Below are 14,437 nucleotides of genomic sequence, written 5' to 3'. Positions count from 1 at the left end.
CCTCTTTTGGTCTTATTTCCAAGACTTGAATACTTGTTCTTAATAAATGTCTACTTCCTCCTGTAGAATGTAAGCTCCACGATGCTGGGGTCTATGTGATCTTATAGTCCCAAGCCCTGCACGGTGCCTGGCATGATTGTCTAAACCAGGGTGTCCAATCTTTTGGCTTCCCTGTGCCACATTGGTAGAAGGATAATTATCTTTGGCCACACACGAAATACACGAACACTAATGATAGCTGATGAGATTAAAAAAAAAAATCGCAGAAAAAACTCATGATGTTTTAAGAAAGTTTATGAATTTGTGTTGGGCCACATTCAAAGCTGTCCTGGGCTGCAGGTTGGATAAGCTTGGAGCTTGGTAAACCAAGCCTTCTGGGTCTGGGGTAAGGTCTGTGATGTTTTTGTTGCAATGTCTTGCACTCTGTGTCCTTCAGGGTGCTCCTTGTTCCCTCTTGGAGCCAGTCCCTGCTGCAGAATTTGTTCTGTAAACTTATACCTTGTATCCTAGATTTTATTTTCAATTTTTAAAGTTCACAAGTGAATTGAGCTATCACTTAATTTTTTTGTTAGTGTCTTTAGGTTTTGTGATCAAAACCACATTTACCTCATAAAAATCAATTGAGTTACATGCTGTTCTATTTTGGAATAGTTTTGGTAATAACAAAGGAGTAAATTGTTTTTAGAAAATTTAAGAAAATACTTAAGTGACTTCATTAGTACCATTTTGAAGGGGGGCATAAACTTTTTATAACTGTTTCTACTTCTGTGATTAGTTTATTTGTGCATTTGTATTCTCTGTTTTGCTGTGACTCATTTTAGTGTTTAATACTTTAGCAGCTATCCATAGAGTGTTGATAATGATAATTATTCATACATAGTTTAGAATATTATCATCCCTGCTTAAAATAGGTGTTTCTTTCCATTGCTGATATCTTATTTCTCTCCCTGCATTTTATTATTTTTGATAAATTTGCCAATTCTCCCTTTTTAAATTTATCTCCCCATATTTTACTATTTTTAATAAATTTGCCAATTCTCCTTTTTTTGTTAATTGGAACATGTCCCCAACTTTATTAATTTTTAAAAAGCCAACTATTAATTTGATTTACCAACTCAATTTTTTTTTCTTTTTTTTTTCAAGACAGAGTCTCTTGCTGTGTTGCCCAGGCTGGAGTGCAGTGCAGTGATCTCTGCTCCCTGCAGCTTCTGGCTCCCGGGTTCTAGCGATTCTCCTGCCTCAGCCTCCTGAGTAGCTGGGACTACAGGCGTGCACCTCCATGCCTGGCCAATTTTTGTATTTTTAGTGGAGACAGGGTTTCACCATGTTGGGCAAGCTGGTCTTGAACTTCTGGCCTCAAGTGATCTGCCTGCCTCTGCCTCCCAAAGTGTTGGGATTATAGGCGTGAGTCATTGCACCCGGCCTCAACTCAACTTTAAAAGCATTTTGTTCATTTATGTTGTTAGTTTTATTATTTTCATTTTACTATTTTCTTTAGACTTTTCACTTTAGCCTCTTAACAGATAAAGGCTTTGCTTTTATAGTGTTTTTTTTTCTTCCTTAATTTGAAAAAATGAGTGTTCTTCTAAGCACTGCTATGGGAGTACTCCATCAATTTTAATACAGAAATGTCATTTCAAAATATTCTGTAGTATAGGGATTTTTTTCTTTTTTCTTTTCTTTTTTGATTCATTCAAATATTTATTGATCAGCCACGGAGACCCAAAGGTGATTAAAACATGGTCAGAGAGGTGAGGCAAATGTGCAAGTAACAGAAAGCAAGGGGCTAGGTTCACAGAATCACAGCTGTCAAAAGAAAGTGCTTTAGGACATCAAGAGTGAGTTTGTTTCCAGCCTGGAAGGAGCATGACTGGCATATCAGGAAAGGGGATTCGGATTAAAACAGAAGACTTCAGTCTGGATGGCTGATGATACTCAACATGGACTATATTTGTCTGTTTCCCCTGTCCCCATCTTCGGACTTAATTTTGCAGTATTGTCCAGGGCTGTTCAATGTGCTTTTTCTATACTTGCTTGCATTTTAGCTTTAATGTCTTCTTTAGAACTAGGTCCTTTTTGGATTTTTAGGAGTTTTTTCCTGTTTTTTGAAGTATTCATGACCTTTTGATCTTGGTCTTGATAGTTTTGAGTCTTTTCCATTCTGGTTTGATTTTGGTGCATTTTTGGCTGGAGTGTCTTATATGGATTTCTTCACTGGAGCTTTTTCTTCAGTTTCCTCATCATCAAAATTAGCAGCAGCAGCAGCAGCAGCAGCAGCAAGTTTTACATTTTTCTGTGGAAACTTGCCTCTATCTCCAGGGGAGGATTGCCTTCCAGACACATTAAATACCTAAGTTTCACATCCCCCTCCTCTTCATCTTCTCACTCTTCCTCTTCTTCCATAGCTGCTAAGTGCTGCCCACTAATATGCACTGGCCTTGATCCACACTCCAACTGTAATCCCATGGCTGATGGGATTTCAAAGCCCCCAAGGGAAACCGTTGGCTCTACTGACATTTTCAAAGTTGCCAGTGTTACTTCAGTAGGACTGCCTTCATAATTAATTGCCTCTGCTTCAACAATGTGCAATTCATCTTTTACACAGCCCTTAAACTGACCGTTCTTAAAGATAACTGGAGCTCATTTTCATCGTTATCCACCCTAAACTGATCATCTTTGTCGGCCTTTAGTTCACAACCAAAAGATGATTCTGGGGCCACAGGGGGCTTGTCTCCATGTCCTTTGAATCTTGCATGGGGTGGTGACGTACACTTCGGTGAGAGAGAAGGCAGACGGAGATAAACAACTACTGCTCCAGAGAACAGCTGCGCAGGACGGAATCACACCAGGCACAGAATTATTTTCTTGATGTAGGAAGTATTCAGGCACTTAACATTTTTTTACATGATGTGGAGATTTTATATTCTGTGTGCATTGAAAAACTCTAGTTTACTCAGATATGATTTATATACAATAAAAATTTACCTCTTCTAACCAAAGAGTTTAATGAGGTTTTACAAATGTGTAAAATTGTGTGGCAACTGGCTGGGCATGGTGGCTCACATCTGTAATTCCAGCACTTAGGGAGGCCAAGGTGGGCGAATCACAAGGTTGGGAGATCAACACCATCCTGGCCAACGTGGTGAAACCCCGTCTCTACTAAAAATACAAAAATTAGCCAGGTGTGGTGGTGCGCCCCTGTAATCCCAGCTACTCAGGAGACTGAGGCTGGAGAATCACTTGAACCCAGAAGGCAGAGGTTGTAGTGAGCTGAGATGATGCCACTGTACTCCAGCTTGGGCGACAGAGCGAGACTGTATCTCAAAGAAAAAAAAAAAGACAAAAATTAGCCGGGCATGGCAGCGCACACCTGTAGTCCCAGCTACTTGGGAGGCTGAGGCAAGAGAATTGCTTGAACCTAGGAAGTAGAGGCTGCAGTGAGCCAAGGCACGCCACTGCATTCTAGTCTGGGTGACAGAGTGAGACTCCGTCTCAAAAAAAAAAAAAAAGAAAATTTCGTGGCAACCACCACCATCAAGATGTAGAACGCTTACATCTCTATATGAAGTTCCTTATGCCCCTTGGCAGTCAACCTCCTCTCCTACACCTGGCTCCTGGCATCGCTGGTCTGATTTCTGTCCCTATAGTTTTTACCATTTATGGCAAGTCATAGAAATGCAATCTTACAGTATGTAGTCATTTGCATCTGGCTTCTTTTGCTCAAAATCAGATTTTTTAGATCCATTCATGTGTTGCATGTATCACGTAATGCTCTTTTTTTTTTTTTTTTTTTTTTAATTGTTGCATAGTATGCCATCGTGTAGACACACCACAGTTTCTTATCCATTCAGTTAGTGAACATTTGGGTTGTTTTCAGTTTTTGGCTATTATAAATAAAGCTGACATAAATCTGATTGAAATTTTAGTTTTTAATTTTATTGTTTTAATATTGTGAAATATTAGACTTTCTGACTTCTTTTTGTCTACCTTCATCCATAATATGGTAAATTTGTATACATCCTTATATTCTTAAAAATGAAGTATAGTCTACCTTTTGCCTCTCTCCATTGTCTAACTGATTGATTCTCTTGATCAACTCTGTAATGTCTTCTATTATTTTATTATTGATTATTAACTTTCTGATTATTTCATATTGAGAGGCAACTGTGGTTATGAGAATGGGCTGTGGAGTTAGACAGACTTGAGTCTCAGTTGTAGCTTCACCTATTACTAGCTGAGTTTTCTTGGCAAAGTCACTTAACTTTTTAAGGTCTTAGTTTCCTATCTGTGAAATAGGGAGAATGATAATAACAATACCTACTGCATGGAGTTGTGAGGATTAAATGAGACGATGTACGTAAAGTGCTCAGAGCGGTACCGGGCAGATGGAAAAATCTCAAAAACTGGTACATTTGGCTATTTTTATATTGGAATAGTTAGATCTATAATTTCAATCTATTCCTGTTTTTCTTGAATTTCAGATATTCATTTAATTGTATATGTTATGTTCATCTGTTGTTTGGGGCATATAATTCAGAATTGTTGAATTTTTCTTTTTTTAATTTACAGTTTACTATGCTTATTTAATGATGATTTCATCTCTCAATGCTTCTTTCTCTCTCTTCCTTCCTTCCTTCCTTCCTTTTTTTTTTTTTTTTTGAGATGGAGTCTCGCTCTGTCACTAGGCTGCAGTGCAATGGTGTGATCTTGGCTTACTGCAAGCTCCGCCTCCCAGGTTCATGCCAGTCTCCTGCCTCAGCCTCTCAAGTAGCTGGGACCACAGGCGCCCGCCACCACACCCAGCTAATGTTTTGTATTTTTAGTAGAGACGGGGTTTCACCGTGTTAGTCAGGATGGTCTCGATCTCCTGATCTCATGATCCACCTGCCTTGGCCTCCCAAAGTGCTGGGATTACAGGCATGAACCACTGTGCTCGGCTTTTTTTTTTTTTTCAGACAGTGTCTCTTTCTGTTGCCCAGGCTGGAGTGCAGTGGCACAATCATGGCTCACTGCAGCCTCCAGCTCCTGGGCTCAAGCAAACCTCCTGCCTCAGCCCCCCAAGTAGCTGGGATTATAGGCATATACTACCACATCTGGTTAATTAATTTTTTTTTTTTTGTAGTGATGGGGTCTGCCTATGTTGCCCAGACTGGTCTTGAACTTCTGGGCTCAAGTGATCCTTTCACCTCAGCTTCCAAAAGTGCAGGGATCACAGGCATGAGCCACCGGTCCCGGCATCTCAATGCTTTCTACTATGATACTGGTGTTAACCATTAGGTACTTTTTAGGATTATGATTATTATTTTTATGCTTGTTACCAATATGCTTTTATAACTCTACTTTTATAATGTTCTTACAGTTTTGGGGCCTCCTAAGTCAGATGCCCACATGGGCCACACAGACAGTACATATGTGAGTAGTAGGCTGAGGGAAAGGTAGTCAATGAATGGCTGATGGCCCCAGTTCCCAGTGCAGCTCTGGACTCACTGCATTGCCTTTTAAAGCATCATGACTGTTGTCCACAGGCTGGCTGCATTTGCCACAACATGCCAATCTCTGCACCTGCCATAGATTTCCCCCTAATTTTTGTCTGTAAATTAAAAAAAAAAAAAATTGTACTTTGGTTGTGTCTGTTTTCACCAGCCAATTGTTGAGTTTATTATATCATACAGCCCACATTTTATGTGGGAGTATGATTGCTTATTGTTATAATTAACCAGTTTGTACTATCTACCAACTGTCACTAAATTTAGCTTAACTGTTGTTAGCGTTTAGTTTTACTTCTACCTTATGTGTTTTCTGTAGTGTGTTTTCTTTAAAATTATCAATATACCCTTTAACATTTTAAAATTTCACTAATAATATGAGAATATGTTATGATTGTAAGAGATTCAGTACAGAAACTGCAGAGCCTAGAGCATGAATCATGAAAGCACCTCTCTTATTTCCTGTCCTCCACCCATTCTCACTTCCTTCCAAAGGGAAAAAATCACTGTCAACAACGTGGAATATATTTCTGCTTCTCTCTTCTATACATTCCAAGTACATTTATATAAAACTGTATCTACATGTATAGATATCTTTAACGAATAAATGATATATTCTATATACTGTTCTATGATATACTTTTTAAAAATGCCTAAAATTATGTCTTATGTTGTATACAACTCATCCTCTATAGAAGATGTGCAGTATTTCACAATATAAATGTCCCAAAATTTATTTTGTTTGTATGAGAATTTACACGGTCCCCAATTTTCTGGTATTACAAATGATGCAATAGCCAGTCTTGTGCATGCCTCTTTATATAGGAGGAACAGGTACCTGTAAGTGGAAATGTTTAGTCACGTGGCGTGCATATACTTAAGTCCACTGGTAAATACTGCCAGATTACTCTTCAAGAAGGCTGAGTCCTTTGGGGTAGCCACCAACAGCATGTGAGAGTATAGATTTCTCACGCACTCCTAAAACATTAATCTTTTTGATCTTTATGATTTTGCCAATATCATATGGGTAAAAAAATGGTAAACTAAATGATTTAGTTTACCTTAGTCTTCCCCTAAATATTAGTAGTTTGATCATTTTGCATGTTTAATGGTTTTCCTGGGGCTTACATTATATAGTTTTTCTTTAAACATTTTCAAGTATAATTTACAATAGGACAGAGCATTGATCTTAAGTGTCTACCTTAGTACATTTTCACAACTGAATACACCCCTCTAACCATCACCCAGATGAAGAAACTAAATATTAGTAGCATCCGGCTTGTGCACTCTCCCAGCCATCATCCCTTTCAAGCATTGCTTTTTTTGTATTTTATATAAATAAAATTATACAATATGGCTTCTTTTATTTAACATTATATTTGAGATATTCCTCCATGTCATTTCATGTAGTTGTAGGCAATTTCTGCTCATTGCTGTCTAGTATTCTACGTGTAAATATATCATAATTTCCTTATCTATTCTTTTTCTCTTTTGTAGAGAGGGAAGGTTTCACTATGTTGCTCAGGCTGGCCTTGAACTACTGGCCTCAAGTGATCCTCCCACCTCAGCCTCCCAAAGCACTGGGATTACAGGCATGAACCACTGCACCCAGCCATTTCCTTATCTATTCTAGTGTTGATGGACATTTATGTTGTGTCTAGTGATTTGTTTTTTCTAAGACCAGCCCAGAGGGCACACAAGAACCAGCAAGTAGGCAAGGGTAACAGCAAAACTGCACATTTATTTTGGTAACCTAAGGTGTCGGGGAGAAGTCTGTCCACCTCCGGTGAAGGAGGCCGGCAGAGTCCCCCGTGGGGCTCTCCGACGGAGTTCCCACAGTCCGGACATCCCGACAGGAGTGGGGCTGTGAGAAGGCCGGGTGGCTCACTGGCCAAGAGTGGCTTTTCTAGGAGTGGGAGGGCAATAGGCGGGGCACGGACGTGTTGGGGGGGGCGTTCCGCAGGTGCGACCAGGTAAATCTTGGTCTCTTCGGATTGACGTCACCTGGCGCATGCCCAGTTGATCTGCACCTTCCCGGGCGCGGGCTGCATTTTCGCGCCGGAAGAGTTGGTGGTGAAGAAGAACCCGGAAGTGCACCATCTTGCCTCCGTTCGTCCAAACATCTAGGTTTTGGCTATTGTGACTACTGTTGCTATGAACCACAAGGTATAGGTTTTTGGGTAAAGTAAATTTTTGTTTCTTATGGGTACTTTGGAGTGAAATTACTAGGTCATTTGTTAAGTGTGCGTTTAACTTTATAAGAAACTGTCAAACTGTTTTCCAAAGTATCTTTACCATTTTTTCACTCCCCTCTTCACTGAATGGGTTCCAGTTGCACTACATCTACTCAACATCTGGTGTTGTATTTTGTATTTTGTTCCTCTAATCAAGTGTACAGTGGCATCTTCCTGTGATTTTAATGTGCATTTCTCTAATGTTGAATGATGTAGAACATTTTTTCATGTGCCTGTTTACCATCTGCATACCCTCTTTGGTGGAGTATTTGTTAAGTAATTTGGTCATTAAAAAATAGGGTTGTTTTATTTCTTACTATTGATTTTTAAGAGTTCTTTATCTATTCTGGATACAAATTGTCAGATATGTGATTTGCAAATATTTTTTCGAAGTCTGAAGCTTATCTCTTCCTTGCCAAATTAACATTGTTAGAAGTTTTGTTGTCCCGTAAGAGTTTTAAATTCTTACATACACAAATTTGTCAGTCTGTATTTTTTTTTTTTTATGGCTTCCGTTGTTAGTGTATTGCTTCAGAAAAGTTTCCTAAGGTTATATATGCCTACCTTTCTATTTACTACTGTGTAAAAAATCCAGTAAAACCTGCTAACACACACATTAAATGATACATTTCTCTGATTGAATATCTGTTTCTGTCTCTCAAACAATTAAAAAAACTCTGCCATGTGCCTTTCTTTACTTTCTTTCCTCTGATGCTTTCCTCATTACTCCTCATGCGGTGAGGGATTCCGGATTGCTATTATTCTGCATCATCTTTTAGGTTCATTTTTTGTTCCTGTTCTGTTTTCCTCTAGCATGCTGTCTATACATCTGTTTCAGAAAGGGCTCATGAATCACAGACTTTTTGAGTCTTTGAATATTGGAAAATATTTTTCTCTCATTCTTGAAAGATCAATTAATAATTATAAGTTTTAAATAATTTCAAGATATTGTTTTCTTGTCTTTCTGCTCCTAATATTACTAGTGAGAAATGCAATACCATCTGATTGACATGTGTTTGTTTATTTGCTTATCTATCTATATGTTTATTTATTTTCTTTTCTTTTTTTTTGAGACGGAGTCTCGCTCTGTCACCCAGGCTGGAGTGCAGTGGCCTGATCTCAGCTCATTGCAAGCTCCGCCTCCCGGGTTTGCTGAGGCTCCTGCCTCAGCCTCCGGAGTAGCTGGGACTACAGTCGCCCGCCACCTCGCCTGGCTAGTTTTTTGTATTTTTTTAGTAGAGATGGTGTTTCACTGGGTTAGCCAGGATGGTCTCTATCTCCTGACCTCGTGATCTGCCCGTCTCGGCCTCCCAAAGTGCTGGGATTACAGGCTTGAGCCACCACGCCCGGCCGTTTTTTAATTTTCTTTGGAAGTTTTAGGATTTTGTTCTTATCTTTGATTTTCTGAAATGTCACCTCAGGATTCTAGATGTTGGTCTTTTTTTCTTTCGTCTTTCTTGATACTTCACCTGCTCTTTCAATTTGAAAACATGTATTTTGAAAAACTTTTTCTGTTTATTTATTGGCATTATTCCTCATTCTTATTCAATCTTTTTTCCTATCTGCAACTCCTATTAGATAGATATAAATTATGTTGCGTCTGAAATTCCCAGTTGTTTAATTTTTGTATATAAAAATAAAATTAAGTTTATGTTTTTATTTTGTAATTGACAAATACAAATTGTTTGCATTTACGGTATACAACATGATGTTTTGATACATATATACACTGTGAAATGATTAAATCAAGCTAATTAACATTTTCACCACCTCATATACTTACTTTTTGTGGTGATTTAAAATCTACTGTCTTAGCAGTTTTTGAGTATGTAATACAGGATTAACTATAGTCACTACGCTGTGCAATAGAACTCCAGAACGTATTCCTCTTGTCTGACTAAAACTTCTTACCATTTGACCAACATCTCCCCATCCTGTCCCCACTGTCCCTACCTACTAGCCTCTGGTAATCTCCATTCTACTTTCTGCCTCTGTGAGTTCAATATTTTTAGATAGGATCTAGGTTTCCTAGGTTCATAAAATCTGTAGGTAAGAAGGCTATAGGAGATTATCATGGATATTCTAACAAATGAGCTAGGCCAATGGAATAAATAAAAGGATTTTTTTTTTTTGTAATTATTTGGCCAGTGTAGACAGCATTAAGGTAATTGTACAATCTTATGGCTTTAACATTTGTTAATTCATATAACTGCTTAAATTATTTTCTTCAGTAAATTTAATTTTTATTGAAAATGACTCTGAAAGCCTTTTTCTGGAAGATGAAGTAGAATTGATGTGGAAGTCTAACCAGGTTCTGTTGCAAGTCTCAATGTTACATTTCTAATTTTTTACTCAGTTATATAATTTTATGAACAATTGGAATTTCTGAAAGTCTTTCCATGAATTTAGTCTCTTCTGATTCCATGATCAACATCATCAAAATGCAGTCCCTCAGCTATTTTCTAATATTCAAAGAGTAAGGAATTGACTGAGTTCAGGCATTGAATAGCAGTATAGCTTAAGTGAAGAATTTACTGTGTTTACTATGTCTTGACAAATTGTCTTTAGTGTTACCCTGATCCATGTAATCCTTCTCCATGAACATGCTGAGAACCCTAGTTTCCTGGAAAGGACAATAATAATAGACAAAGTTTACTGAGTATTTATAGTATGTCCAATACAGTATTAATAACCTTATTTATTAATACATTGTCTCAATAATTTTTTTTTTTTTTTTTTTAAGACCGAGTCTCGCTCTGTCACCCAGGTTGGAGTGCAGTGGTGCGGTCTCGGCTCACTGCAATCTACGCCTCCTAGGTACAAGCGATTCTCCTGTCTCAGCCTTCTGAGTAACTGGGATTACAAGTACCTGCCTGTAATCCACGCCCAGCTAACTTTTGTATTTTTAGTAGAGATGGAGTTTTGCCATGTTGGCCAGGCTGATCTTGAACTCCTGACCTCAGGTGATTCACCCGCCTCAACCTCCCAAAGTGCTGGAATTACAGGAGTGAGCCACCATGCCCAGCCTCAATAATCTTTAGGATGTAGATGTTACTATTATTATTATTCCCATTTTATAGATGAGAAGAGTGAGGACCTTGCATAGGGTCTCATGTCAATTAGTAGCAATCAGGACTCAAACCCAGATAGTGTTAAACATTATATTATACTGACAGGCGTTGATAATACAGCAGGAACCAAACACTCTTTGAAATGAATATATGCCCTCAACATTTGCATAAATACATGGAGCTCCATTTGTAATTCCTTGGGCTGCTGGCAGTTCATTCTATATAGACTTTGGAAGCCCTTTAAAGTAATGACTTTTTTTTTTTTTTTGAGACAGGGTCTTACTCTGTTGTCCAGGCTGAAGTGCAGTGGTGCTACGACAGCTCACTGCAGCATCGACCTGCCTGGGTCAAGTGACCCTCCTGCCTCAGCCTGATGGTTGCTCTGGCTGAACTTGAACTCCTGGGCTCATGGGCTCATGTGCTCTTCCTGCCTTGGCCTTCCAAAATGTTGGGATCACAGGTGTGAGCCACCCTAATAATGACTTTATAATTTGGCTTCATCCCACACATATTCCCACTGCTCCCTGAAATGCTCCCTTACTGTTTTGCTGGGAATCTTGTTCTGATCTTCAAAATATAAATGCTCTTGGCTCTAGTGAATAATCATTACAGATGATATGACAACCTGGGTGACTTTTAAGCCATATATGGATGCATTTTGAATTAGATGCTCTCTCAAGCGGATTCCTCTTCCAGAATCCACAGTCTTGACTCTGCCTTCATGCACTGGCAGCCCAGAATCCCTGCAGGGGCTGGTGCGTATTTCCCATGCCTGCTGATCCTGCATATATACTTTGTAGAAAACACAATTGCTCCTTTAGCTTCTGTAACTTAAAGTAGTTTTCCATTCTGGTGCTTCCTCCTGGATTATGACGTATGTTGAATTTATCTCAGTAAAGGGCTCATTGGAAGAGTTTTTGTTGGGACTCTAATTTGTTTACTCAAGATGGAATGGAATGGAAGACCTCTTGGCACTTGTCCCACGAGGCTGACATGCTGGCAGTAGCTGTATTGAGCAACCATTCAGGTTCTGGAGTGGAGACTGGATCCAATTGCTTATCGGGAGCTCTGGGAAGGCATGGGGCCCAATCTATTATTGTCACCAGAAAAGAAGCACACGAACCGCTTACTTTTGACTGTTCCTTAGGAATATTCAACGCGAGACCTTTATTAATATAAAGCTTCCCTGTGTTTCCTCCTCTCTGGTCACTGAATCTGCAGATGATGAAATGACAGGATGCCGACATTCAAAAACTGATTAACTCTGGGCGGAAGCACGGTCTAGCATGAGAGACAGAGTGAGTATGCTGCTAAATAGGCATGTATTGATCACAGGTAGAAAGGGCTGCCCATGGAACAGCAAGCCAGAGCCGCCGGTAATGAGTCCTGGGTCTCCTTTTCTCATCTCTTCCTCTGAAGGGCTCACCTCTCGAGGAGGGAGGGCTCACCTCTCACCCAGGCGATTGTGCTGGCCTCCAGCTGGGTCCCCAGCTTCCAGGCTGTCCCTGTTGGATCCATCCTCTCTGTTCAGAGTCTCTTATCTCTGTGCTGATACCTACTACCTTGTCTACTCCCCATTTTGTGTTGCTCCCTACTTCCAAGCTCTTTAGTCTTCTTCTATAAATGAGTGAGGGCTCTTTGATGCCGAGGACTAGGTAGTTGCTCTGTGAAATGTGTTGAAGGAATGAATAAATGAATGAGAAGAGAAGGGGATGATTTTTCTGGGCAACACCCTCCATCAGTGGTTCTTGGTCTGGGGCCACATCTGAGCTACCTGTGGATGTTTTCAATAATATCCCAGTCAGGACTCCACCACAGTGAGGCGAGGACAGCTGTGTGTTTGAAACACTCCAGCTGATTCGAATGTGCATCTCTGTGTGGAACAGCTGCGGTAGATTGGTGGGTCTCAAACTTGATTGCACATTGGAATCATGTGGAAAGTGTGTTGAAACAGTTTTTTTTTTGCCCCACCCCAGACTTTCTGATTCAGTAGGCCTGGGGCAGGGCCTGGGAATTTACATTTCTACCAGTTTCCCCACGATTACTGATATTGTGGGTCTGAGACCCACATTTTTAGAACCAACAACCAAGATTTTTCAACAGCTATAATGCTTTGTGTTACCAGTACTCAGTCTTTAGCTGCATATTAAAATCATAATGGAAGCTTTCACAACATACTGTTGCCAGAGTCTCACTGTAGCTAATTATAACCAAAATATGTGGGAGGAGCCTTGGGCGTCTTCCGTTTGTGCAGTTTCCCCATGTGATTCTCAAGCACAATGAGGTATAAGAAATGCTGCTCTAGATCTTTGCTACTGAAAGCATGGTCCTGTGACTGGCAGCGCTGGCACTATCATTGTTTGGGAGCTTGTTAAAAACGTAGAATCTCAGGCCTCACCCTGGACATACTGAATCTGCATTTTAACGACATATAGGCAACAAAGTTTGAGAAGCACTGCTCTTGAGAGCTCTGTTCATCTCCTACGCTCAAAGAATGATTTGTTTCTTATCTTCAATATTAGAGTGCAAATTCCCTCAGGAGAGGCTTCTTGATTAATTCATCCTCAAGTCCAGAGCACCTAACATAGTGCCTTTTTTCATACAGAGGTGCTCAATAAATATTTTTGAATGAACAGATTTTCCTGTGAGCGTTATCTCCAAGGTACATACACACTTTTCTTCTTCCCACCATCTGCTCTGCCTCCCGCTACCTTCCAGGTAACATAGACCTCACGTTGTCATATCACTTTCATCACCTCCTGGTAGACTTTGAATGTTTTCACCCTCTGAATCTTATGTTGGAATGTGATCCCCAGAATTGGAGATAGGGCCTAGTGGTGGCTGTTTGGGTCATGAGGGAGGATCCCTCATGAATGGCCTGGTGCCTTCCTCATGGGAATGAGTGAGTTCTTGCTGTTAGTTTAGAATTTAGAAGAGCCTGGCACCTCCTTCCCTCTCTCTTGCTCCCCCCTCTTGCCATGTGACATGCCTGCTCCCCACTTGCCTTCTACCATGAGTAAAAGCTTCATGAAGCCTCACTAGAAGCCAACTATGCCAGCGCCAGGCAGAAATGTGAGCCAAATAAACCTCTTTTCTTTACCAATTCCTCAGCCTCAGGTATTCATTTATAGCAATGCAAAACAATCTAACACACCCCCAAACCTAACACCATTAAAAAGAAAATCTCATGGGTAGTAATCATTTCCGACTTGCTTGATATTTCAAGAAAAAACAATCTGGACTCTTCAGGCTCCATTTTTCTAGAACACGTTGCTACCCAAAGGTTTGCTGTGTGGGCCAAGGCTTTGGTTTCATCTGCTTTCACGTAATGGAAGTGAACATTCTTCTCAGAATTTCCATCACCATGGTTACTGGCACTGAGTGGCTTCCTTTAGAATCTCAAAAAGATTCCTGTAATTATTTTTTTCCTGGTAATGTGTAGAGATTAAAACAAAAATTAAAGATGCCCTATCACTGGGCACTGTTCATTTGCCTCACCATGGTAGAAATGTTTTACCTTTAGAACCATTTCGATGCTCTTGAGAAATGGTCAAGTTGAACATCTTTGGGAATGAGTCAATCTCAGTAGGCTTCTAGAAGCCAAGTGTGGTCAGCAGAAGAATGCCCCTCCAAGTCCCAATTAGTC

General features: G+C 39.9%; 1 long non-coding RNA gene across 2 annotated transcripts; it reads right to left on the bottom strand.

Annotated features, from left to right (window-relative positions):
* Positions 1-1,675: 1,675 nt before the first annotated feature.
* LOC111539468 lies at positions 1,676-14,137 on the bottom strand. 2 transcript variants are annotated; one of them, XR_002730686.2, is made up of 4 exons: positions 13,462-14,127; positions 11,333-12,455; positions 10,295-10,343; positions 1,676-2,825 (listed from the first exon to the last, which is right to left on the bottom strand). It is a non-coding gene; the product is annotated as an uncharacterized LOC111539468 (long non-coding RNA). The 2 variants fall into 2 exon arrangements; XR_002730685.1 differs by lacking the exons at positions 1,676-2,825; positions 10,295-10,343 and having other exon boundaries at positions 10,870-12,455; positions 13,462-14,137.
* Positions 14,138-14,437: the final 300 nt, after the last annotated feature.

Source organism: Piliocolobus tephrosceles, chromosome 2 (genome assembly GCF_002776525.5).
Source record: "Piliocolobus tephrosceles isolate RC106 chromosome 2, ASM277652v3, whole genome shotgun sequence".
NCBI lineage: Eukaryota > Metazoa > Chordata > Mammalia > Primates > Cercopithecidae > Piliocolobus > Piliocolobus tephrosceles.
Note: the sequence above shows the minus strand (reverse complement) of the source record. Positions and strands in the feature narration are given on the sequence as shown.